Source organism: Centropristis striata, chromosome 10 (genome assembly GCF_030273125.1).
Source record: "Centropristis striata isolate RG_2023a ecotype Rhode Island chromosome 10, C.striata_1.0, whole genome shotgun sequence".
In the NCBI taxonomy this organism is placed as follows: Eukaryota; Metazoa; Chordata; class Actinopteri; order Perciformes; family Serranidae; genus Centropristis; species Centropristis striata.
This window is the reverse complement of record NC_081526.1, coordinates 6311268-6335249: the sequence shown is the minus strand read 5'-3', so window position 1 is coordinate 6335249 and position 23982 is coordinate 6311268. Positions and strand designations below refer to the sequence as shown.

At 38.7% G+C, this 23982-nt stretch overlaps 1 protein-coding gene across 1 annotated transcript in view; it reads left to right on the top strand.

The window, feature by feature from the left end:
- Positions 1-23982, top strand: part of dip2a (disco-interacting protein 2 homolog A) — a 152237-nt gene that overhangs the window by 59970 nt on the left and 68285 nt on the right. The gene's annotated exons all lie outside the window — the stretch shown is intronic.

Sequence of the window (23982 nt, the reverse complement as noted above, 5' to 3'; positions counted from 1 at the left end):
GTGTGTCTGTGTATGAGGGGTATTTTATGCCAGCACACTATACTTAAACGCCTAGAATGCGTCGCCTGTGCCAGCATAAAGTCTGATTAATAGGCGTGCTTACAGACACGCGTATTGCGAGTACACCAGATGACATGGGTGACGGGTGAAAAGTGCCACGAGCGAACGTAGTGGACGCCTGTGCGTGTGTGTAACGCGTGTACGTTAACAGTGTGTTACTCTGTGTAACAGTTCAGCTGTTACACAGAGTCTCAGCTTCATATGGTATTGTTTATAAGAAAGCACAACTTACAGATGAACTCCAAGCCCCCACAGAGCTGTCAGGATATTTCTATTATTTTCAGGCCAGTTTTTATTTTCTTGTTAACGAAATCTCTCTCTCTCTCTCTCTCTCTCTCTCTCTCTCTCTCTCTCTCTCTCTCTCTCTAGGTTTGAATGATATCGAATTGATATTTAATGATAGCAAGGGTGAAAGGGATAATTAAAATAATTTCAGCTACTTAAAAATAGTAGGCTAATAGTAAAGTGCAACGCTCACAGCCAGTTCCCAGCTTCGCGCGCGGACACACAGTTCATTACGCACCAGCTGTAATTAGGTAGGTTTACCTGCCTGCAGAAGCCGTAATCGCTGTCACCCCTGAATATTAAGTAGCCATGCGGACCTATCTAATGAATATTCAGTAGCCATGTGGACAGCAGTCCGTTCACAATATGATTCCATCGGACCTTTTATCTACACTGTTTAACCCAATTCGGCACTTATGCACAGTCCCATTATGTTTTACAGACATTCGTAGTTAACTAATGAGGTAAAACATTTTGTTTAAGCTGCATTTTGCTGACTTTCACTCCTAAAACAGGCTAATTAAGCCTCCGGTTTTGGCCGGAAAAACGTTAAGTTTATCTGGTAAGTACGAGATAGTCTTTCTCTTCATCTATAAGTTGTGCTTTCTTATAAACAATACCGTATGAAGCTGAGACTCTGTGTAACAGCTGAACTGTTATAGGCTTACACGTGTTACACACACACACACACACAGGCGTCCACTACGTTCGCTAGTGGCACTTTTCACCCGTCACCCATGTTATCTGGTGTACTCGCAATACGCGTGTCTGTACGCCTATGTAGAATTGTACTTAACAGTCACGCGGGTCTTCATGTCACGTATTTGAGGCGTAGTTCACCCGTCACGCAGCCGTCATGTAGGCGTATGTGCAACAACGCGTGTACAGCGCCTGCGTGACGCCTGCGTGACGCCTGTCTGTCCATTGAAAGTGAATGGAATTTACACGCGCAGGTTAGACGTTTGATGTCATCGCATAGGCGCTGTACACGCGTTTTAGTATAGTGTGCTGGCATAAAATGCCCCTCATAGTCTGTGTATGCATGTGTGCATGTGTCTGTGTGTGTGTGTGTGCTTGTGTCTGTGTGTGCGTGAGCATGTGTGTATGTGCGTGTGTCTGTGCGTGTGTGTGTGTATCAGTGTCTGTGTGTGTGTGTGTCTGTGTCTGTGTGTGCGTGTGTGTCTGTGTGTGTGTGTGTGTGTGTGTGTGCTTGTGTCTGTGTGTGCGTGAGCATGTGTGTCTGTGCGTGTGTGTGTGTGTATCAGTGTCTGTGTCTGTGTGCGCGCCTGTGTGTGTGTGTGTGTGTGTGTGTGTGTGTGTCTTTGAGTTTAAGTGTTTCTGTGGGTTTATCACAGCAGGATCACCAGTCTAGTAATCTGGTTGTGGTGAGGAGGTGGATTTTAGATGAGACTTTCTTTAAATTAGTAAATAGTAAATCAGTGATAATCTAGAAAAAATAGTAATTAATGTCTGACACACACACACACACACACACACACACACCAAAAGCTTCACAGTGTTGTTGGCACTAAACACAACTTTTCTGGCTGTCAGTGCGTGTTGGTGTGCAGCATTGCTTTTCTTGTTCTTCTCCTCCACTAATAAATATCTTGTCTAAGGACAACCAGATGTTCCAGCCAACCCTGGTCTTGTTAACAAGGGCCGGGGCAGTGTTGAGCTGTGGTGTTAAAATTTAAAAGGCTTAAGTCCGGCCTTGAGAACGCTATCACTGCTCCACTTAATTGCCTGGGTGCAGCCAGAGGAGCACAGTTCAGCCGGTTGTGTCGCAGAGAAAGTGAAAGTGCCACCCTACTGAATTATAGATGAGCAATCACATGCATGCATACAGCAGGGACTGTGGAGCTTATGGCTATATGTTCACACACAAAGTTTTAAAGCATTCTGTAGCATGTTTTTTTTGGGGACAGCGGCAGCTTTTTCATTTTATGTTATTAACACTTCAGCCAGGTGAGAAGGACAAGGGCAGAAAGAAGTGAAGGAAACTGTGAGGAGGAAAAGTAGCCATGGAAGAGAAATAACAAGAGGGAAAACGTGATTTGTGAAGATGTTTTTTGCTCTAATGAGATGAGAGCTTTACCTTTTTACACACTCGATAAGTCTGTAGGAAACAAGAAACAAGGCTGATGCTCTGATTTGATTCACAATAGTACAGTGAAGTATGTATTCATATAGTGGGAGATGAAGTCGATTTTTCAATTCTGGCTAAAAGAGGTTGTGTGTGAAAGTGTGATGTACAATGAGGTGTAATACTCTTGCGTAGTGTTAATATACAAAGTGTATATTGGGTAATACATGGATGGATAAAAAAAGACACGGAAATAGTTATTTTAAGAAAAAGAAACGTAATCATTCAACCTGGTTAGACATATATACAGACACAGATATAGGAGGGAAGAAGTTCACATGCAGCACAAACAGATGGATGTGAATAACAGAATTTGCACATTACATGCAGACCACTACAATGTCTGCAACTCCATAAAACACTTACTTTTCACAAGGTACCACACCATCCAGCACATACACATTGAACATTGATTTTCGCTGGAAACTATTAGAATATTATTGGAAAATTGAACCTTGTAGCCACTTTAAAACTCCTAAAGATAGGTAGGCTAAATAGACTTCCAGATGAGATGAGTCAGGGTGGAAATCCAGAGTGAATTGTGTTACTGACCAGGTGTAGGCCTATCACACAATGGGGCGGAGCTCCACTAAAAGGCGTCCGATCAGAAACAGTGCAATGCCGCAACACGTCCTACGTAAATAATGATATTTTGAAAAATGAATTAAAAAATCTTCAAAATCGAGGATGCACACCTTCGTGCCATGCACAAGCCACATACGAAATCTTACCGGAAGAAGTGGAAATGTTATGTAATGTAATTTTGTGGCTTTTTTTGGTCAATTTGTGTGTTTTTTTTAGTAATTTTGTGGCTTTTTCTAATAATTTTGTGTCTTTTTTAGTAATTTTGTGTATTTTTTTGGGTCATTTTGCGTCTTTTTTTGGTCATTTTGTGTCTTTTTTTTATTAATTTTGTGTCTTTTTTTGGTCATTTTGTGTCATTTTTAAGTAATGTAGTGCTTTTTCAGTCATTTTGTGTCTTTTTTTTTAGTGATTTTGTGTCTTATTTGGTAATTTTGATACTGCCTCCAGCGGCCCCCAGGTAATTTGAGTTTGAGACCCCTGTTCTAGACACACACACACACACACACACAGACGCTTCTTGCTTTTATAGATAGATATGACACCATTTGTATGTAGCTATAGAAACCCCACGGTTACTTGGTTACTTACAGTATATTTTTGGCTGTGAGGAGAAGTGTGGGTTGTGATGCAGAGAAGGGAAATGGAAAGAGAGGAACAGATGGTGTTTGGTAGGAGGTGAAGCTGGTGGTCAGCGTGTCCAGAGCCTGGAGGGAGCCGCCTGGAGCTGGCTTGATTTTTGTGTGTTAGAAAGAGGCAGAATTGCAGTCAATCAGTGAGCTATTGCATCTGTGTATGTGGGCAAAAGACAGTAAGAATGTAATCAATTTCACTGAGTAAAAACCTTTCTGCAACAGTGTCGAAATGATTAGTTGATTAATCATCCAAGTCATTCATCAAACAAAAATACAAACGGTTTCTGGTTTTCAGCGTGTAGAATGATGGGAAGAGTCAGGGTTTATTTTTCATGTCACTTCAAATTTAATACCTTTGGGATATGTTCTGTCAGTCAAACAAAAAAGTCAATTTGAAGTCATTTGGGAAAATTGCCATAGTAATTATACATTATACAGTATCAAAATTACCAAAAAAAGACACAAAATTACTAAAAAAAAGACACAAAATGACCCAAAAATACACAGAATTACCAAAAAAGACACAAAATAATTAAAAAAAAGACATAAAATGACAGAAAGAAAACTAAATTACTTAAAAAAAGAAACAAAATGACCAAAAAAGACACAAAATAATTTAAAAAAGACACAAAATGACCCAAAAAAGACACAAAATTACCAAAAATATACACAAAATTACTAAAGAAGATACAAAATTACCAAAAAAAGACACAAATTACTAAAAAAAAGACACAAAATTAACAAAAAAGACACAAAATTATTTAAAAAAGACACAAACTTATTTAAAAAAGACACAAAATTATTAAGAAAAGACACAAAATTACCAAATAAAGACACAAAATACCAAAAAAAAAGTAATTAAAGGGACCTTCCACACAACACGTAAAGTGCCATTCATATAAAACTCCCATTAAACTTTCATATCAAGGTGGGGGCCACAAAATATCATCAAGAGGGCCGCAATTGGCCCGCGGGCCGCGAGTTTGAGCCCCATGTTCTAATATATTTAGATGCACCTGTACAAACACTAGACCTAAATCCATATACTTGCATACATTGCAGGCACACATGCACATACACACCCAGGTGTGCATGCATAGTAGTTTAAATACAAAACAATCTATAACACCTTCTCAAATACCTGATAAAATGTCTGTTTGCTGACACATTCAGTTTGGTCCTTGACACGTGCATTGCAGACTCCATTGCTGCATATTTGTGTTTTAGCACATTGTGTGTGCACCTGCTTGTTCTGTTGACCCTCTCTCACCTGGATGGACCTGCTTCGCTCTCTCTGTAAAGAGCTGTGTGCATTTGGAAACACACATTTTAACATTAGCAGTGATGACAAGAAATAATGGGCCTACAGAGTGTTTTGTGCTGAAAAGGGTGAACACAGACACAGACACACGCTTTCATGTAATCACACAGTGATGCTGGGCTCCCCTCCAAGACCCGGTCATGAATCACAGGCGAGGAACAAAAGACTTTGCCGTATGCCTTGTTAGACTCGGAGCAGAGCTAGTTAGCCCTGACCGCTGACATATAGATATGGATACACAGACGCTGAGTCGGGGGCGTTAGCCTGCATCTCTAATACCGCTGAGTGTATCTGTGTGTTCACACTGTAATTGGATTTCCACGGTGGCCATGTGTAGATGTTTAGCTGTTTTGTGCACTGTAAAAAAGAAGAAATTTGTAGAAATAACAGTAAAACACTGTCAAATACATCAGAAATAGGGCATAAAATTCAAAATTGTATATCAGTGTATTAGACGCTTTTAATTACCGTAAATAGCAGTTGCAATAAAAAGAATAGCAATAAAAGAATAGCACAAAACTTTTACTTTTTTTCTGTCATAAACTGGAAGAAACACACAGGTTTTAGGTAAAATATAACATTTTCATGCAAAATTTGTGGAGAAATACCATGATGTATGAATTAATGACACAATTATCCTAAAAAATAACAGGATTATTCAGACTAAATCTATCAGTCTATCATCTATCAGTTTTTGCTGATATTTACATTTAAATTTAGAATAGAAAATCCACTCACTGTAATTTTTTTACGGTGAAGTTCTGGCAACCACAGCTGCCGGTATTTTTCCGTAAATTAAACAGATTATTTTTTACAGTGTGTGTTGATGCAGAGACACCCGGCTCTCTCCCACCCCACTACCCCTCACTATAGCACATAGGTGTTTATGTGTGTGTGTATATGCAAGGGGCTTAATGGCTAAGCTTGTGTCAGGCCGGTGAAAACATGGTCATTCATATGGTAATAACCAGGCAAAGGAGACAATAAATCTCACCACATCCTCTGAGAGCGTACAGAGACGTGAGCAGATCCCACAGAGCTGCAGCTTCACATGGGACACCAACCCACTCCAACACCAGGGAACCAGGAAACCTCTCCACATGCTGCAAGCTGCCTCCCTCCGCCAAGTAGGTGGTAGCCATAGTCTGTAGCTTTAGTTCTTCATTAGGGCATCATTGTCTCTGTGTCTGATGGTTTTATATAGAGGACAAAGAAGGCTAAATGTATCAAACAACTGTAATCAGGGTTCGTACGGGTTCTTGAAATCTTTGAAAATGCTTGGATTTTAATGTTGAATTTCAAGGTTTTGAAAAGTGCTTGGATTTTGTGCTTGTAAATGCTTGAAATCCTTGAAAATGCTTGGATTTTAACCCTTTATCGGGCGAAGAACCATATTTGGTAACTTCAGTGGATATCCAAAATGGGGTCCCCGTGTCTCTCTGTGAGGTCATAGAACCACATGGATTTCTTCCAGCTAATCAGCAAATCAGTGGTAATATTTCGAGAAAAAAATTGCTAGATTAAAGTGGCAAATCTGCGCAAAAAAAAGTTGGGAAAAAGCAACTTTTTTCTCGCAAATTCACCACTTTAAATCTCATAAATCTGTAAATTTTTTTCTCAAAATATGATCCCCCTCCCCCGGGTCCGTATGTTGTTTTTTAAAACATTCTGGCTGTATGTAATATCCTCCAATATTCTCTAAGGTTGAAATTTGGAATTTGCAAGTTTTTCAATGAGTGCCCTATTAAGGGTTAATGTTGAATTTCAAGGTGTGAAAAGTGCTTGGATTAAGTACTTGTAAATGCTTGAAATTCTTACTGTATTTCTCTTGCAATCTGACTATAGATAATTGCATTTCAATGGTTGATGATTTTTGTGAGCTTCCTTTTGCTCCTAGCCCCTAGATTCCCATACCAGTATGTTTTATGAGATTAGCAAACTACCTTTAGTTGTTAAAAGTGTAATACTATTGCTGGTGGTATGGTTAAGTGAAATTACCCCTTTTAGTATCGAAGTAATCATCTAAAACATGCCATTTACAACCATTGGAAGGTACTGGAAAAGCTTGAAAATGGACCTTGAAAGTCTGAATTTGACCACTGAAAAAGTGTACGAACCCTGTGTAATGTTCATTCCTTTATTAATCAGCCAAAGCATTAGTTGACTGCTCGGGTTATTTAACAGCTCCCCTGACAAATGTAAAAACAGTCTGACTGCATGCAGCATGTGTGGCTGAATACCGTCTGCACAATGGCACAAGATTTCCCACCAGGGTAGGCCCATTCTGTGTTTTAGACTCTTTTTGAACTGCGACAAATTAGATTGTTGAGTCCGAGAATAGAGCTGTGATGCCCTGAATGGAGGGCATTACTTAAATTGAGTTTGACTTTGCTTGACTTGATTTCTTACTTATCAAAATTGCTCACAGTGAGGAACATAACGACCTCAATCAATTATTTGTCACATGAAATTGTACAAGTTCAAACTCCAGTGAAACGCAGTCCCGTCAGATCCTTCAGCTTGTGCACTGCACCTTATATTATATTATATATTATATATATTATGTTCTATATGTGTCTATATTTACCCATGCAGCACATTCAGCCTCCGAATCATGTCAGTTAACAGTGGGGGTCGATCACTGTGTGAAGGCTGCTTCCAGCTCCAGTGAAAACTGCTGAACACACACACACACACATTCTGCTACTTCTATCTTTGTGAGGACCCTCATTGGAACAGTGAATTCCCTAGCAAGTTTATAATAGTTATATAATCAGTTTTAGTTTTAATTTTGTTTTCAAATTCAGTTAGTTTTAATGAGTTTTTAGAGTGAGTTTGCTAGTTTTAGTTTAGTATTTATTTTTTTGAAATGCTTTAGTTTTAGTTTAGTTTTTATTAGTAGTTTTTTGTAATGGGGTATTTGTTGGGTGGGAGATTAAAAGAGGTCACAGTAAATTTTGCCTTTATTTCCTTTGTCTTATCCATCTTCATTATGAATAAAAAAAGTTGACAAAGAGGAAAATGAAGGACATTTTCACTATAATTTTAGTTAGTTTTGTAACCACACAATACAGTTTCAGTTAACTATCATGATCATGTAACCTTTAACCCTTAAAACAAAGTCTGAAATCTCAAAAAAGCCTTTAAAGAAGTGAGGACCGGCCGAAATGTCCTCACTTTGCAAAAATGTCCTCACTATGTAGGAAGTACAAGAACACAAACACACACATTCTTGTACTTCTATCTTTGTGAGGACCCTCATTGGAATAGTGAATTCCCTTGCAAGGTTATAATAGTTTTGAATTTTTCATGAGCTTTAAGTGTCAGTTTTAGTTTTTTGTAATGGGGTATTTGTTGGCTGGGAGATTAAAAGAGGTCACAGTAAATTTTGCCTTTATTTTCTTTGTCTGATCCATCTTCATTATGTATGAAAAAAGTTGACAAAGACGAAAACGAAGGACATTTTCACTATAATTTTTAGTTAGTTTTAGTTTGTAACCACACAATACAGTTTCAGTTAGTTAATTAATTATATATTTTTTAAACATAAACCTAAATGTAACCTTTAACCCTTAAAACTAAGTCTGAAATCTCAAAAAAAAACCTTTAAAGAAGTGAGGACTGGCCGAAATGTCCTCACTTTGCAAAAATGTCCTCACTCTGTTGGTTAAAAACGTGTTCTAGTCCTCACTATGTGGGAAGTACAAGAACACACACACACACACACACACACACACACATGCACACACACATACACAGAATCTGATTCTGAATGAGGGCATGTTGGATAGAGCTCCGGTTTTGGAGCGTGGATGTTCTGGCCAGATGACAGCAGCACACATGTCTTTCTCTGCAGCTCAAGGGAGATGTTGAAGCTGTCACCAGTAGCAGAGCTGATTTATATGCATGCTGTGAAATGAGTGAAGCGGCAGGGTGTAGAGTAAGGTTGGCACACCAGATAAACATGTAAAATACACTAGTTAGTCCATTACTGTGTAGCTGGAGGCATGTGGGGCTTGTTGGCTGTTAACAGATTCTTGTGTTTGGTGGTGAGTCTTTACTCTGAGGCTCCCACACTGGTCACGCCTGTCACACAGATGTCTTGCTCCGAATCACACACACACTCTGCAGGGACACACACACACTAACACATGAGGGTAACATGAAAGGACTCAGACAACGAGAAAAAACAGTTTAACATTACAGTACTCTCAAGCTGGTTTAAACAGCAATAATAATAATAATAATAATAATAATAATAATAATGATACATTTTATTTGTAAAGCACTTTTCATTAAGAGATTTCAAAGTACAGAAACAAAAAAAAAAGACGAAGAGAAAACTCAGACACATTAAAATAAGCAGTAGATAAAAACAAAACAGGTAATAAAGTACATTATTAAGAGATTAAGGTGCAGAGACAATAATAAAAACATCTAGGGACAACCTGAAAACAAATGTTGTGTACAGAAGAGGCTGCATATCTGATGAGGTCAGGGTCAGGTATTGTGTTCGTTGTCATTGAGTCTTTGTGCATCAGACTCATTGAAACCAGTGAGTCCCAGTGTGAGGTTGGATAGTTTCTGCTGCTGTCCATGTAGGTGAGACTCATGTTTACACATGATGACACTCTGGCTGAGAGCCAGAATAGCATCACATCGCTCAGTTACCCATCCACTCAGTCTGGACTGTGGCCAAGTATCTCTCTCTCTCTCTCTCTCTCTCTCTCTCTCTCTCTCTCTCTCTCTCTCTCTCTCTCGTTCTCTCATTTTCAATTCAATTCAGTAAGGCTTCATTGGCACGAAAGTTCAAAAACAATATTGCCAAAGCACAAGTGCAACTTTTTCCAAATATTTCGACAACACAAAAACAGTAAGATATAAGAATCAATAAAACTAAATAGATATATATCATAAAATATATGCGTGAGACAAATATACAATTCATTAAGTAAAAATAGTAACAAGACAACAACAATATATCAATGTGTCAGATGCAATATTCTGTAGTAGAGGAGTGAATGTGTGTTTCTTTGATTCTTGTGTATATGTGTAAATGTATGTATGTGTGTGCTATATAAATACACACACACACACACACACACACACACACACACACACACACACACACACACACACACATATATACAAATTTACACGTATACACAAGAATCAATAAAACAAAGTGGATACATTCTCTCTGTGTGTGTGTTTTGATTGACAAACCCAATAACTACAGAAAATTACATATTTGACATTTTAATCTGGATTGGCCAAAACATCCCACACTCAAATAGTACAGTTGACACACACACACACACACACACACACACACCCACACACCCAGGTGATCACATTGCTCTTCAGCAAGGGGCCATTCTTCCACATGTGGCCCAACCAATGACAGCAGCGTGTGAGGATTTTTAAAATGTTAATATGTGTGTGTGTGTGTGTGATCCCTCATCTGCTCTTGAGTTGATCTGCATCTGTCTCTTTGTGAGAGCTGGAGCGAGCACGTGTGTGTGTTTCTTTGATGCGTGTGCGTACAGTATCGCTGTTTATTTGCGACTGTTAATTATGCCCCCCCCTCACCCCCCCTCCTCCTGTCTGCTCCCCAAATCAGTGCACAGCTGCAGGGCCCCCTGAGTAAGGCAGCGCTGCATCTAATGTCTTATTATTCACGCTGTCTGTCTGCTCACCAGCCATACAGAGCCTGGGGGATGGAGGGGGATTTTGAGCTGCGTGTGTGTTTTTTGCATGTGTGTGTGTGTGTCTGTGTGTGTGCATAGGGGGTTGTGTATTAGCAAAGTGGTAATGGAGGGTTCGTTCGGTCTCCTAATTCGTTGGCACTACTTAATTAAAAGCGATACGACAGTGTGATTGGAGCAGTTGATAGATGGAGACTGAGAGACGCCCATGTGCTTTAGGATCAGGGCTGTGTGTGTGTGTGTGTGTATGTGTGTGTGTGTGTGTGTGTGTGTGTGTGTGTGTCTAGTGAAAGGAAGAGGAAGTCATTACCTTTTAATCATATCCTCCTTTATTCCTTACCCCTTTTTTCATCCTCTCTTTTCTTTTTCTCATCCCCCCTTCTGTCTCTAAATTCTCCCTACAGCCCCCTCTAGTTGCCCCCCTCCATTTCTCCAGCTGGCTCTCAGTGTCAAGCTCCTTGTCATCTTCAATCAACCCCTCTTTTCTGCAACACTTACCCTTTTTCCTCTCGTCCCTGACTGTCTTTAACCTTCCAGTAGGATGTGTGTCACATAAATGATCCTAGATGGTGCATTCATGTCATTCAGTAAGACTGGAGCTGAACAAAAGAATAAATCTGTAGTCACATATTTGTTATATATGTAGCCTTGAGGTTATGTGACATCTCTTGGTTTATTGAAAAGCACTGCAACATTGTGCTCAGCTTGGAGCGACATTCACTTTGAGACTGATTTTGCTGGAATAAAGACGTATTTGAAACTGTTCCACGACTACTGTATGAATACTAGACAAATAAAAGAAAAAAACCTTATGCAATGTGATGCAATTGAGTAGACTTTTTGTGTAAATGGTAGATGTTCATGGGCAGTTTATACAAATATCAATATAGTGCCGTATTGCAGTCCAGTCCAGTCTCAAACTACAGCCTCTAACATATAAATTATACAGTACATCTCTACTGAGCCAACCGCTGAGTTGAATTGAAAATGTATCAATATAGGAAGTGAAGGTTATTCTAGCACTCAGGTTTCTTCCAAACTAGGGAAATAAACTAGAAATGTAATATTACCTGTGAGGTTCCATGATTCTTGATACCCTTTACAAAGACCAGTGTAAAAAACAAAATCATAACAATAAACTTTGCACTCCTTTATTAAACCTGAGGTCCAAAAAAACATAATTCTATCACTTGTTTATGGTTTATTATGCAAAGAAACGGATCAATTTGGGTTTATTGGTTCTGATAAACTCTCCAAAAAACACTGTTGTTCCATGTTGGATTATAAAACTTCTAAAAAGGCGTACAGTGACACGAAGTCTTTGTTTGAAAGCTGCAGGTCTGACAGAGTGACTGCCTTTTAAAGTAAGTTGATACGTTTCTGCGTTTCTGAGAAAATATAAATACAATGATCATTTTTTTAAAAGTCGCTAGCGATTGAGCTAACCTGTGAGGGTTAAAAACATTTAAACTGTGCAAAACTGTGAAAAATGCAAACGTCTCTACAGCATTGTCTCAAACAGAAAGAATGGTGATGTGTGTTTCAAGTGAAGGATAATAAGAAATGAAAACTCACTCACCTTGAATTCTTTGAATGAATCTAGATTTCTGTTTAGTTCTTTAGTCTGAAAACCTTTTATGAAATGTTTTATTAATCCCCTGACTGTTTGTCTTTTTCAACAAGTCAAGGCAAAACTGAAGCTGTAGTTGCACTCTTCTTCATCTTCAACATGTTGTTCTTCAGAACTGATGAACATTCTTTGACTTTTTTCTTTGTCATTAAAAAGCAGCTTAGAAACCTTGTTTAAGAGACACGTTGCCCCTGAATCAGAATGTTGGCATCAACTTGATACAGAAGCATCAATCCTTCCTTATTCTACACTTCAGTTATGTTTCAAATGCTATGATAATGGTAAAATAAGATGTGATCACTATAAGAACGGATGCAATGATGATTTTTGTTCAGTAATCTATCTGCTGAAAAAAAATTTTCATTCATTTTTGATATTTTCTTTTATAAACCGAAGTGAAGAAAAATGGCAATTATAATTTCCCAGAACAACAACAGCACAAAATCCAAACATATCAAGAAATATTGGCATTTTTGCTTGAAAATTACTTAAAAAAATATGAAACAGAAAATTGCAATAATATCATATCGGGAGTAAATCATATCGTGGGGCGTCTGCTGACTCCCACCTTTATTAATTTCTAATTCAAAGCTCAACAAAGAAAGTATTGCAGATATTTTCTATCACACTTAACGTCTCCTTCTCCTCTCAGTTTACACAGTGTTTAACATATGAATAGCATCTTATCATGTAAGTTTAAGCCAACATACAGAAGGTGACTGACCCACTAGTTCAAGGTGACATGCAATCCATCTCAGTCTATAGAAACAGAGACAGAGCAGATGATCTATGATGTGTGGGCATCTGCAGGAGTCTTTGTGCAGCTCCATTAAGGGTTGTGCGTCAGCAGGCAATAATTAAGCCTAATTATATGCAGCTATTCATTGAAACTTACTGCCATAGGGTAAATAGGTCTGAAAATGAAACGGTAATACACACACACACAGACACACACACACACACACACACACACACACACACATTCTTGTACTTCTATCTTTGTGAGGGCCCTCATTGGAACAGTGGATTTTTCATTAGTTTTTGTTTTAATTTCGTTGTGAATTTTTGTTTTCAAATTCAGTTAGTTTTAATTCGTTTTTAGAGTGAGTTTGCTAATTTTAATTTTTATTAGTTGTAGTTTTTTGTAATGGGTCCATTTTCATTATGTATGAAAAAAGCTGACAAAGACGAAAACAAAGGACAGTTAGTTTTGTAACCACACAATACAGTTTCAGTTAGTTATCATTTTTTTTAAAACTCTCATTTTATGTCAGTTAACGAAAATGTTTTTTCAATTCTAGTTTTCGTTATTTCGTTTCCTTTTCGTTAACTATAATAACCTTGTTCCCTAGCCCCTTACGTTAACCCTAAAATGAACCTAACTAACCTTTAACCCTAAAATAAAGTCTGAAATCCCAAAAAAGCCTTTAAAGAAGTGAGGACCAGCCGAAATGTCCTCACTTTGCAAAAATGTCCTCACTCTCACTCTGGTTAAAAATGTGTTCCGGTCCTCACTATGTAGGCAGTACAAGAACACACACACACACACACACACACACACACACACACACACACACACACACACACTCTGGTGATAATCCTGCTGGGACTGCTGTAGTACTCCCTTTTGAACCAGTTTAAACACAGGGTGTGTTTTCCTTCAGATAAAGAGGCTCCTCATCCAAAATAAGCCCAATATTATCTCATGGTATGCTTTATTTCTCTCTAAATACAGGTTAAAGTCTTATATAGCAATTTCGAGGCTGAAAACTAACAGTTGGATCAGGTTAGAGGCAGTGCAGTGGTTTATTATCAGATCCAGGTGGTTATGCTCCTTATGTCCGCTCCTTTATATTTCAGCTGTGCTCTTTTGTCGCGTCCTAATGCTGCGGTTGCCTGCATCAGCATTGAAGCTACTTCTTTACAGTGAAACAAGGTTTGCACGCTTTGTAACTTGAGCTGTATAAACATGTCGTAGCAGGCTAACGAAGCCTCTTCTATAGTCCTTGTACAGTGTGTCTGTGTAAGAGAGATTGGTATGTGGGAAGGTGGGGGGCAGGGGTCTGCTTTGACACCCTAATCCTGCAGCCTAGTTTGGCTTTGTGTGGAGACCTTAGCTGGGAGGAGAGAGGGATGGAAAGAGTGAGAGAGCGAGAGAGAGAGAGAGAGAGAGAGAAGGAGGGGGTGTTGGGGCAGTCGATTGAAGAGGGGGGGGGTCAGGAGCGTGGGGTTTGAGAGAGCGAGAGAGAGAGAGAGAGAGAGAGAGAGAGAGAGAGAGAGAGAGAGAGAGAGAGAGAGAGAGAGAGAGAGAGAGAGAGAGAGAGAGAGAGAGAGCGAGAGAGAGAGCGAGAGAGAGAGAGAGCGAGAGAGAGAGAGAGAGAGAGAGAGAGCGAGAGCAAGAGAGAGAGAGAAGGAGGGGGTGTCGGGGCAGTCGATTGAAGAGGGGGGGAGTCAGGAGCGTGGGGTTTGAGAGAGCAAGAGAGAGAGAGAGAGAGAGGGAGGGGATGATGGGAAAGGAGAATGAGGGAGATGAGGTTGGTTCATTCTCCTGCTCTCTCTCTCTATGAAAGGAAACAAAGGATGTTCAAGGGCCTGACTTATGACAGCAGGACTTCTTAGAGTTTGCCTGTTAGCGGACTAGCCTCTGCTGACCTGACTGCCCTCTCTTCTTCTTCTTCTCCTCCTCCCTCCATCCCTCCTGCATCTCTCTCTCTCTCTCTCTCTCTCTCTCTCTCTCTCTCTGCTGAAGACATCTCATCGCTGCCCTGCTTGCCTCTCCAGCTTCTGCATGTGAGTTATTCTGCCTTCTGTCTGTGTGTTAAAACAATTTAATAGGGGTCTGATGAGGTCATTGCACACTGTACTTGTACTATACTTCTTCTTCCTGCAGCTTGGCTAGTGTGTTTTTTCCTCTTGTAGACAGATTTATCAGCTAGACATGTGGTTGGATCTGGTTCTGCTCTCTCTCCATCTACAGTATGTCTCATATTCATATTCATATTCATATCTCTGCTCCTTTTTTCCCTTCAAAATAAGTGGGACACTCTCAGCATCTGTCAGATGGAAGTGAGAAAGAAGTTCTGAATAGCTCAGGAATATGTCTGTTTCCTCTGGGCTGCAGGAATGAGAGGAATAATGCTCGGAGCTGACCGTGCATACCTGAAATAGCTTTCTTTTTGGTTTTCAAATAAACTGTCCACTGCAAGTATGCACTGGAAAAGACAAGATTTCAGCGCCTGTCCGGGCTAAAGCTTAATCCAAATGCGTAAAACTAACATTTATATGCCGGAGAGCTAATGCTAACTGACAGCTGGCTACATCTGCTTTTGTTGGAGGCAGCACACAAGCCTAGAGAGCAAATTCTGCCCTGCCTAAATATTTAGCTGTGGTTTTCTGTGTCTGAAGGGCAGACGGCTTGGTTGCTGGCTTGGCAGCATTGTTGGCACGTTGTGGGTCAGCCTGGCACTGGAACTGACAGGAAAGGTGGGCGGGGCCATCTCCCCGGCTGTCTGTCACTTAGGAAGGCAGGGTGGAAGGGTTTTTATTTCAGGGGAAAGAAGAATTTAGGAGCATTTATTAGAAGTGGCTATTATGGATTTGTATTGTACCAGTCAGTAGAGCATTATCTCTGTCACTACACCAATTACCATTGGCAAAATAACTAATGATAATTATAGTATTGCGATATCTATGGAAAATATGCTATCAATTTAATTAATCTTCAATGTTGTTTATTGTGCATTTTGTCGCCTTTGGCAAATAATTACACTAAAAATACAACTGTAGGGAGATGGAGAGAGAGTCTGTAACTATTATTACTGTAGAAAGGAATGATTACATGTGTTGGATAGTGAAAAGGCAACCAGGTGAATGTTTTAATTAAACAAAAGAAAGGGGGGAAAGGAGACAAAGAGAGAATGTAAAGAAAAGGAATTGATTTTGGATGATTTCAGAAAAATATGGCTTGATATCTATCACACTTGATACCATGTAGCCTTCAAAGAAGAATAGAAATGTAAATGTCAGTTGTCAAGCAATGATCTGGCATAGCTTTTCAATGTGGAAATAAAACATTTTATTCAAACATTTTATTAAATCATGTCCCTGTAATTGAAAGTCTAATTGAACTATGCAATTGGAGAATCATGACACTCCTACTAGTCTGATGTATGCATTCAAAATGTCTTAAAAATTGATCAGCCACTATCAACTACTTGTCATTTTTTTGCAAAAATGCCCCAAATGCTGCACTTTTTTTTTTATCTTATTCTATGACCAAAAAAATGGAATATCTTTGAGATTTAGACTGTTGTTGACATTTGTAAAAAAATATTTTCTGCATTTTGATCTAGAAAGCAATACTCAGATTAACCGATTGAAAAGAATTAGTAGCAAGTTACAATCCCCTTTTATTTAGAAATAACATTTGTGAAACATGATATCTTAATACGAGAGATATAGAGGACAATAGAACAATATGTAGGGGTGATATGCTGTAAAACCTGATAATGCTATATGCTAGATTATTATGGGAGATTCATAGTCAGGCAGGCACTTAGAGATTCTACCCTCATAGCCACACACACACACACACACACACACACACACACACACACACACAGGCTGTGGGTTCTGTTTTTTAATAGGCAGCCGGCAGGAGAGGAAAACACATATGGTGCCGGATTGTCAAGCTCTCGCTGCTGCTGTTGTATCTGTGTCTAGTGTGTGTGTGTGTCTAGTGTGTGTGTGTGTGTGTGTGTGTGTGATACCCTGGGAGATAGTTGAGAACAAGAGTTGACATCCCTCTCTGACTCTCTGAATCTCAAAGAAGAGAGAAAACAACAGTGACCAATAGAAATCCTGTCCTGTTAGAGACCCTTTTTCCACTAGTCTTATTAAGGTGAGACCCTCACCAGCATCAGGCTTATCTCATCATCTTCATCCAGAGCTTCATTATCTGTCCTTAATGTGTTTCTGTGCTGGATTGTAGAGGAATGTGCTGTGTTTCAGTATTCCCTCCTGATTGAAGAGCTCCGTCTGGGCAGAAGAAGGTAATTCTCTAATGGGCCTCAGCTCCACTCAATAGCCATCAGTCAATTATAGTCAATAAGACAAAGCAGAGGACAGCGGGCTCTCTGGCTGTCACTGTTCAGTGTCACAAGATTGACTGTGTCTTTTTTCTAAATTAGATTCAGTGCAGGGTGAGAGGAATGTTTGCGGTAACAACATTGGATGATGTTCCGGATAAAAAATGCCTCTGGTCTCTGGTAAATAAAATCCCGCCACTTCAGATGGAAGGAGGCTGTTGTTATATAAGCAGTGGCGGTTCTAGACCAATGTTCCTGTGGGGGCCAAGCAGGGGCCAGTGCTTAATCAGAGGGGCACATTAAAAAACAGAAAATATGATATTTAAGCATTCAAAACCTTTATTTTAGCTTATTTAAACATCTCATTTAAGTGTATTTGGAAGATACAAATACATTGAAACAATAAGACTCACCAACAATAACAATTATCTTTGTACAACAATGACATTTTCTCATTTTTGTGCACAATTACTTTTTTTTTTATATTTTGGAAGTGCAGGACAGTAATAATGATCTTATTTTATATATACACAAGCTTTTATTGAACAATTAAACTATGAAACAATGTACATATTCTGGGTTCCTTTTGTCAATGAGGTATTGTTTGAACAAAAAATAGGTCAGAATTGTTCTGTCGTTCATCGTTTTTCATCACTTTATTATTAATTTGACACAGGGGCCACTGTATATAAGTCTACATCCCTAAAAATGCAGACATTAGACATGATACTAGGGGTGTGCCATGTATCGTTCACGATTATACCTGTATTTTTTATGGGTAAAAAAAATGCATATCATGATATTGGCAACATTCCGTGAGCTAACAATTAAAGTTGTGTTAATCACAAAAAGCTACTTCCTGTTGCTAAACAATGCAGCTTTCAAAATGAGAGCCACACCATATAATTTACAAAAAGGCTGTCAAAATAAGATGCCTTAAAATAAACATACAAGAAACTTTATTCTCCTTTACAATATTTCATGAAAATATGCAATGATAAGATCAGTGTATATGGTGGAATAGTGGCATCAGAATGTGTGAGAGGCACCAAATTTGGGCTTTTATGAAAAAAATGTGAGGTTATGTGATGTATTTGCTCACATTTAGCTCTCAAAGTGGACGAGATTGATCACACTGTACTATAAAATGTACAAAATGTTCTCCCACCGGACCCCCTAGATGGTTATTTTTTTATTATTTGCTAATACTCAAGAGTCAAGAGTAATTTTTTTGTATTTTGCAACTGTTGATTTGCAATTTACACTACATTTAGATTTATGATTGATTTTTTATTTTGTTGTACAATTTTTATGTATTTTTACAGACTAAAAAATAATTTTCTATATATGTTTTAATATCGTCAAGAATATCGTTATCGCAAAAATACCCTGAAATATCGTGATAATCTTTTAGGGCCATATCGCCCAGCCCTACATGATACCTGTCTATGTGTTTCTCCTCAGCAAGAAGTGCTGCAGGTAATTAAAAAGAGAGGTCAAAGATGAGGAGAATGTTCAGTATGTGTAGACAGTGAGTCCTCCAGGGTTGAGAAGGAGGTGAAGAGGTTAGAGTGGAGAGATGGAGGCCACAAAGGAGGAGGAGGAGGGTTTTGATGAAGGTTGATGCTGGCTGAGTGAAGAAAAACCTTCCAGCTGAGCCCCTGGTGATGTTCTCTAACCATCACGACATGAGAGATGTCTCCTGTCTGCACTGTAAAAAAAACAAAAACTTTTGTTTTGACGGTAAAAAAAACCCAGCAGCTGTGTTTGCCAGAACTTTACCGTAATAAATACGGTGCAACTTTTTCTAATATTACGCAAAAGGATAAAAGCACTGTGGATTTCACGTTAAAGATGGCCATTTTATTCCATATTTTACAGTAAAAGTAAAAACGTTTTTCCGTCAAAAGAAACGCTGTTCTGCCATATATATATAGACAATACTTCATAAATGCTGCATAAATTAAATAATTTCACCATTAAATATTACAATATATATATATATATATTTAGAGATATGGTGTTTAGTACATTTAACAGTGAAAAAAAGTATTTTTACAAAAAAACGTGATTAATTTGCCGCTTTAATAATAATAATAATAATTATAATAATAATAATAGATGGACCAATTACAATAGGGTCCTCGCACTGTTAGCGCTCGGTCCCTAATGAAGGGATGTCTTATATATACATGTAACAGTATATTTTTGTTACAAACACAGTGGAGTCATGTATTTTTTTTTTTAACTGTAAAAAATACTGTTTTGGCTGATACATTAACGGTGTTTCATTGTTACTGAAACTGAATTAACCCATTTATCATTTTACGGTCTTTTACTGTCATGGTTTAGCAGTTTTTCACAGTAAAATCTACAGCCATTTTTTACAGTGTAGTGTCTCCCCCCCCCCTTGTGTTTTGGTTCATCTCCGTCTTTGACGCCTCAGTTCTCAGTTTTTATTTACTCGCTCCCACCAGCCGCTCTCCCCCCAGGTGCTTGCTTTCTCCCTTTTCTTTACAGCTCAATTACATGGTAAAGCCTGTAGTCAGCTCAGAAAGGTGAAAGGGGGGTCAAAAGAAGTGTTTCCCACTCTGTTGTAAATAAACTGTAAGCTGTAGCTTGTCCCCTGTGACGGTGCAATTTGGTGTATGTGCTAAGCTTCCCTCCATCACTCCTTACTCTGCAGCACCACCCCCCCACCCTGTTATTCCCCAGGCAGCAGGCCACATATTGACCTTTGCATCCTCCCATTTTTCTCTCATGGAGGCACTCGAAGCTCAAGCAGAGAAGGGAAACGGAGCATCTGTCTGAATACATAAAAGTGCATGCAGAAATATATGTGCAAGCATACACAAACACACACTAGAACAGTAAACATCGTGAGCTTTTGGTGCCTCAGACTTTTTTGTTTGGCTTTTTTAAACCCAGCGCAAAGGTCATTGTTTACCAATGAATGCCCGAGTCCATTCCTCCATATTTAATGACAAAGCTGTTTGTTCTCAGATGAAAAGATTAGCTTCACTAAGACATAACTTGATGGATCAGTGTGTGCTAGGGGCGGCTCGGCCACCGAGGCCGCTAGCCAGAATTTGGAGCTGCCAGTAAAGAATAGGCCTCTATTGTTGGGTTGTCAGGCTGCTTTGCTGCTGTGGTGCGCACACTCAGACATGCTGGCATGCACGCAAACATATACTGATGCACACACATACAAACAGAGACACTTATCACCAGAAGACTCGTTGTCAGGTCAGCCGGCCCGGCCTGTGGACAGCGCTGTATTGTTGCTAGCCTCCAGCTCTCCTGGACGTTAACAGTGCACCATTCAGCTGTAAGTGGTGAGTCAGGACCAGCCAGTGTGACCAACAACACCTGGCTTCACACTGACACACTGTTGTGTTCAAGAAGCTCAAGGAGCAAAGAGAAATTAGACATATTTAGTGTAAGAAATGTTGGTGAAAATACAGGATCATTCTATTTTACAATGTAGTAAATAGAGACATGAACATGTGTTTCTAAGTGCAAAACAAAAGACACAGAAACAGGAACAGAACAAGATACAAGATAAGGTACAAACTAGGGCTGGGCGACATGGACCAAAAGTCATATCCCGATATGTTTAGGCTGAATATCGATATATATCTTGATATTTTTATCACAAAGTGAGAGCAAATGTTCAGTCAAAGTCAAAGTCAAATATGACATGTCACAAGTAGTTTTATTGAAAACGTTTATTTAAGTGAATATAAATACTGTATAACAACAGGAGTACCTTTAAAAAAAAAAAAAAAAAAAATCAAAGCTCCATAAAGTGCACATTTAAATAAAAACACATCTGAAATAAAAATCGCCTATGAAATAAAATAGGCCAATCTTTTTCTGACATAAATATATTTATATGAGAAAATAATAACAAATAAAACAAAAGAACTAAATATAACACAACCTAGTAAGGGGCAGCATTTATATATAAAGAAAGATTAAAAAAAAAAAACTACATCGATATATGTAGTGCAGTCTATTTCCATATCACACTTAAAAATATATCGATATATCTTTTATATGGATATATATCGCCCAGGCCTAGTACAAGCATGAAGTGCAATAACAGAAAAATTGTGTAAGTAGTGTAAATAAATGTAAACAAAGTGCGATAAACAACAGTTAAAAGCAGTTAAAGTGCAAGTAGACCACATGGAGTGAGGAACATTATGAGGTGATTCATGTGTGTGTGTGTGTGTGGGTGTGAAGGAGTGTGACAGATTGGGGGGAGAAGCTGCTGCTGCATCTGGAGGATCACGCCCCGATGCTCCGCTGCTGTTCCCATACGGCAGCAGGGTGAAACGTCCGTGGGAGGGATCCTTCATGCTCTCTGTTTGTGCAGCGTTTTGAGTAAATGTAACATAGAGTGACATAACTCAGTAAAAGGTTTTGCTTATGAAGGGCCATGAGATGGATATGAAAACTGAGTGTGTGCCCAGTATATCTTTTTATAGGTTAGAAGAGTCAATAAGCAAAATAAAGTATTCCCCAAGGTGAGATGAGAAAATGGGATCACATGGGGAGGGTTTTAATCAATTTGTTCTGTCCAGATAGCCCTGTTGAACTTATTGCTTTTTCACTTGACCTCCACCCTAATGACCCCCACTGAGAGCCTGTAGAGCAGGGGTCTCAAACACGCGGCCCCCACCTTGATATGAAAGTTTAATGTGAGTTTTATATGAATGGCACTTTACGTGTTGTGTGTGGAAGGTCCCTTTAATTACTTTTTTTTTGGCCATTTTGTGTCTTTTTTCGGTAATTTTGTGTCTTTTCTTAATAATTTTGTGTCTTTTTTGGTAATTCTGTGTCTTTTTTTGGTCATTTTGTTTATTTTTTCAGTAATTGTGTGTCTTTTTTAAATAATGTTGTCTTTTTTAGTCATTTTGTGTATTTTTTTGGTCATTTTGTGTCTTTTTAAAATAATTTTGTGTCTTTTTTGGTAATTCTGTGTCTTTTTTTGGTCATTTTGTTTCTTTTTTAAGCAATTCAGTTTTCTTTCTGTCATTTTGTGTCTTTTTTCAAATTATTTTGTGTCTTTTTTGGTAATTCTGAGTATGTTTTGGTAATTTTGTGTCTTTTTTGGTCATTTTGATACTGCCTCCAGCGGCCCCCAGGTAATTTGAGTTTGAGACCGCTGCTGTAGAGATTATTATAAAGCACACAGTGTGATCCCTATTCACTGGACTCCAGTGTTAACATCTCACCACTGAGATCTTGTGTTGACTGTTTTGAGCACTTCCAGCTTCCTGCCAAAACAATACACTTGTCATGTCAAATGACTGTTTGACTCTGACTCCTTCCAGCCCGGCTCTTTGACTGACATATTTTCCACAAGGCTCTTCCTTTCTTCTCCTTTTACATCCCTTTTTAGGGGCGCTGAGAGGTCATACATGAGAGCAAAGTTATGTACATTCTCAATGTTTGTGTGTTAGAGGTGCTGTCAGTCAGCCGGCTCTCACTGAATCAATCTTTTGTGTGCAAAAGGACAAGTCTCCTCCCCGTCAGCCTCAGCCCACCCTGTCTGATAGAAACACAGTGTCATCTGCATCTCCAAACAACTACAAGCAGACAAAATACTCAAATTGGTGACATACTTCTCTGGCTTTTAAACAGGTCCTGTGTGGACATGGATTTATTTAGGTGATTCTCATGAAGCCAGTCTAAACTATGTCTGTGAAGATTATAAGGACATACTCTATTAAACTAAATATATTTCATTTTTATATGTCTTATCTTATCTTATCTTATCTTATCTTATCTGACGCATACCTGATTGCTTTTGAACTGGAAAATAAATGACCCAAAAAATTAGTTTGACCTGGAAAGTCAACCTCCTAATGGCCGGAGTACAGCCCAACTGAAGTGGTGCATCAGTGCCCTTTTGTGGGAAGTTTCATTCTATGAAAAAAGTCTTTTTGACAAATAGCCACTATAAATCCACTCTGTGATTAGGGATGGAGCAGTCCAACTCCACTAAAAATGGACACGATAGGTTTTTTTCTGGACTCAATATATTGTCCTGTACATGCGTGACTTTTTGTGCTTTTTTGTGTTTAAAGTAAAGCTGCAAATGTTTGACAGGCAGTACGAATTGACAAAAAACTATATTTCCCAAGCAGCCATTCCAGCTGTTTATATGTTAATTTAATAATAAAATAATACATAATGATTATCTCATTGCAATGATTTGTTAACAGAGCCTGAAAGTCTATTTTAATTGTTTTAGTTGTAGTTTATTTATTTATGTTTTATTCATCTAGCATGTTTTGAAAATATATCGTCCTAAAATATGTATTATCATGACGGGCCTAACCTCAACTCATTGTATCCACCAGTACAATTACTGGTCTGATCCCAGGGTTCTCTGGTTCCTAAATTTAAAATCTGCATATCTCATTGTGCTGATAATAAACACAATAGTTATAATAACCTAATTTATATAGCTCATTTAAAACAGAAAAGCTGTGAAGTAGGAAGATATCCAGAAGG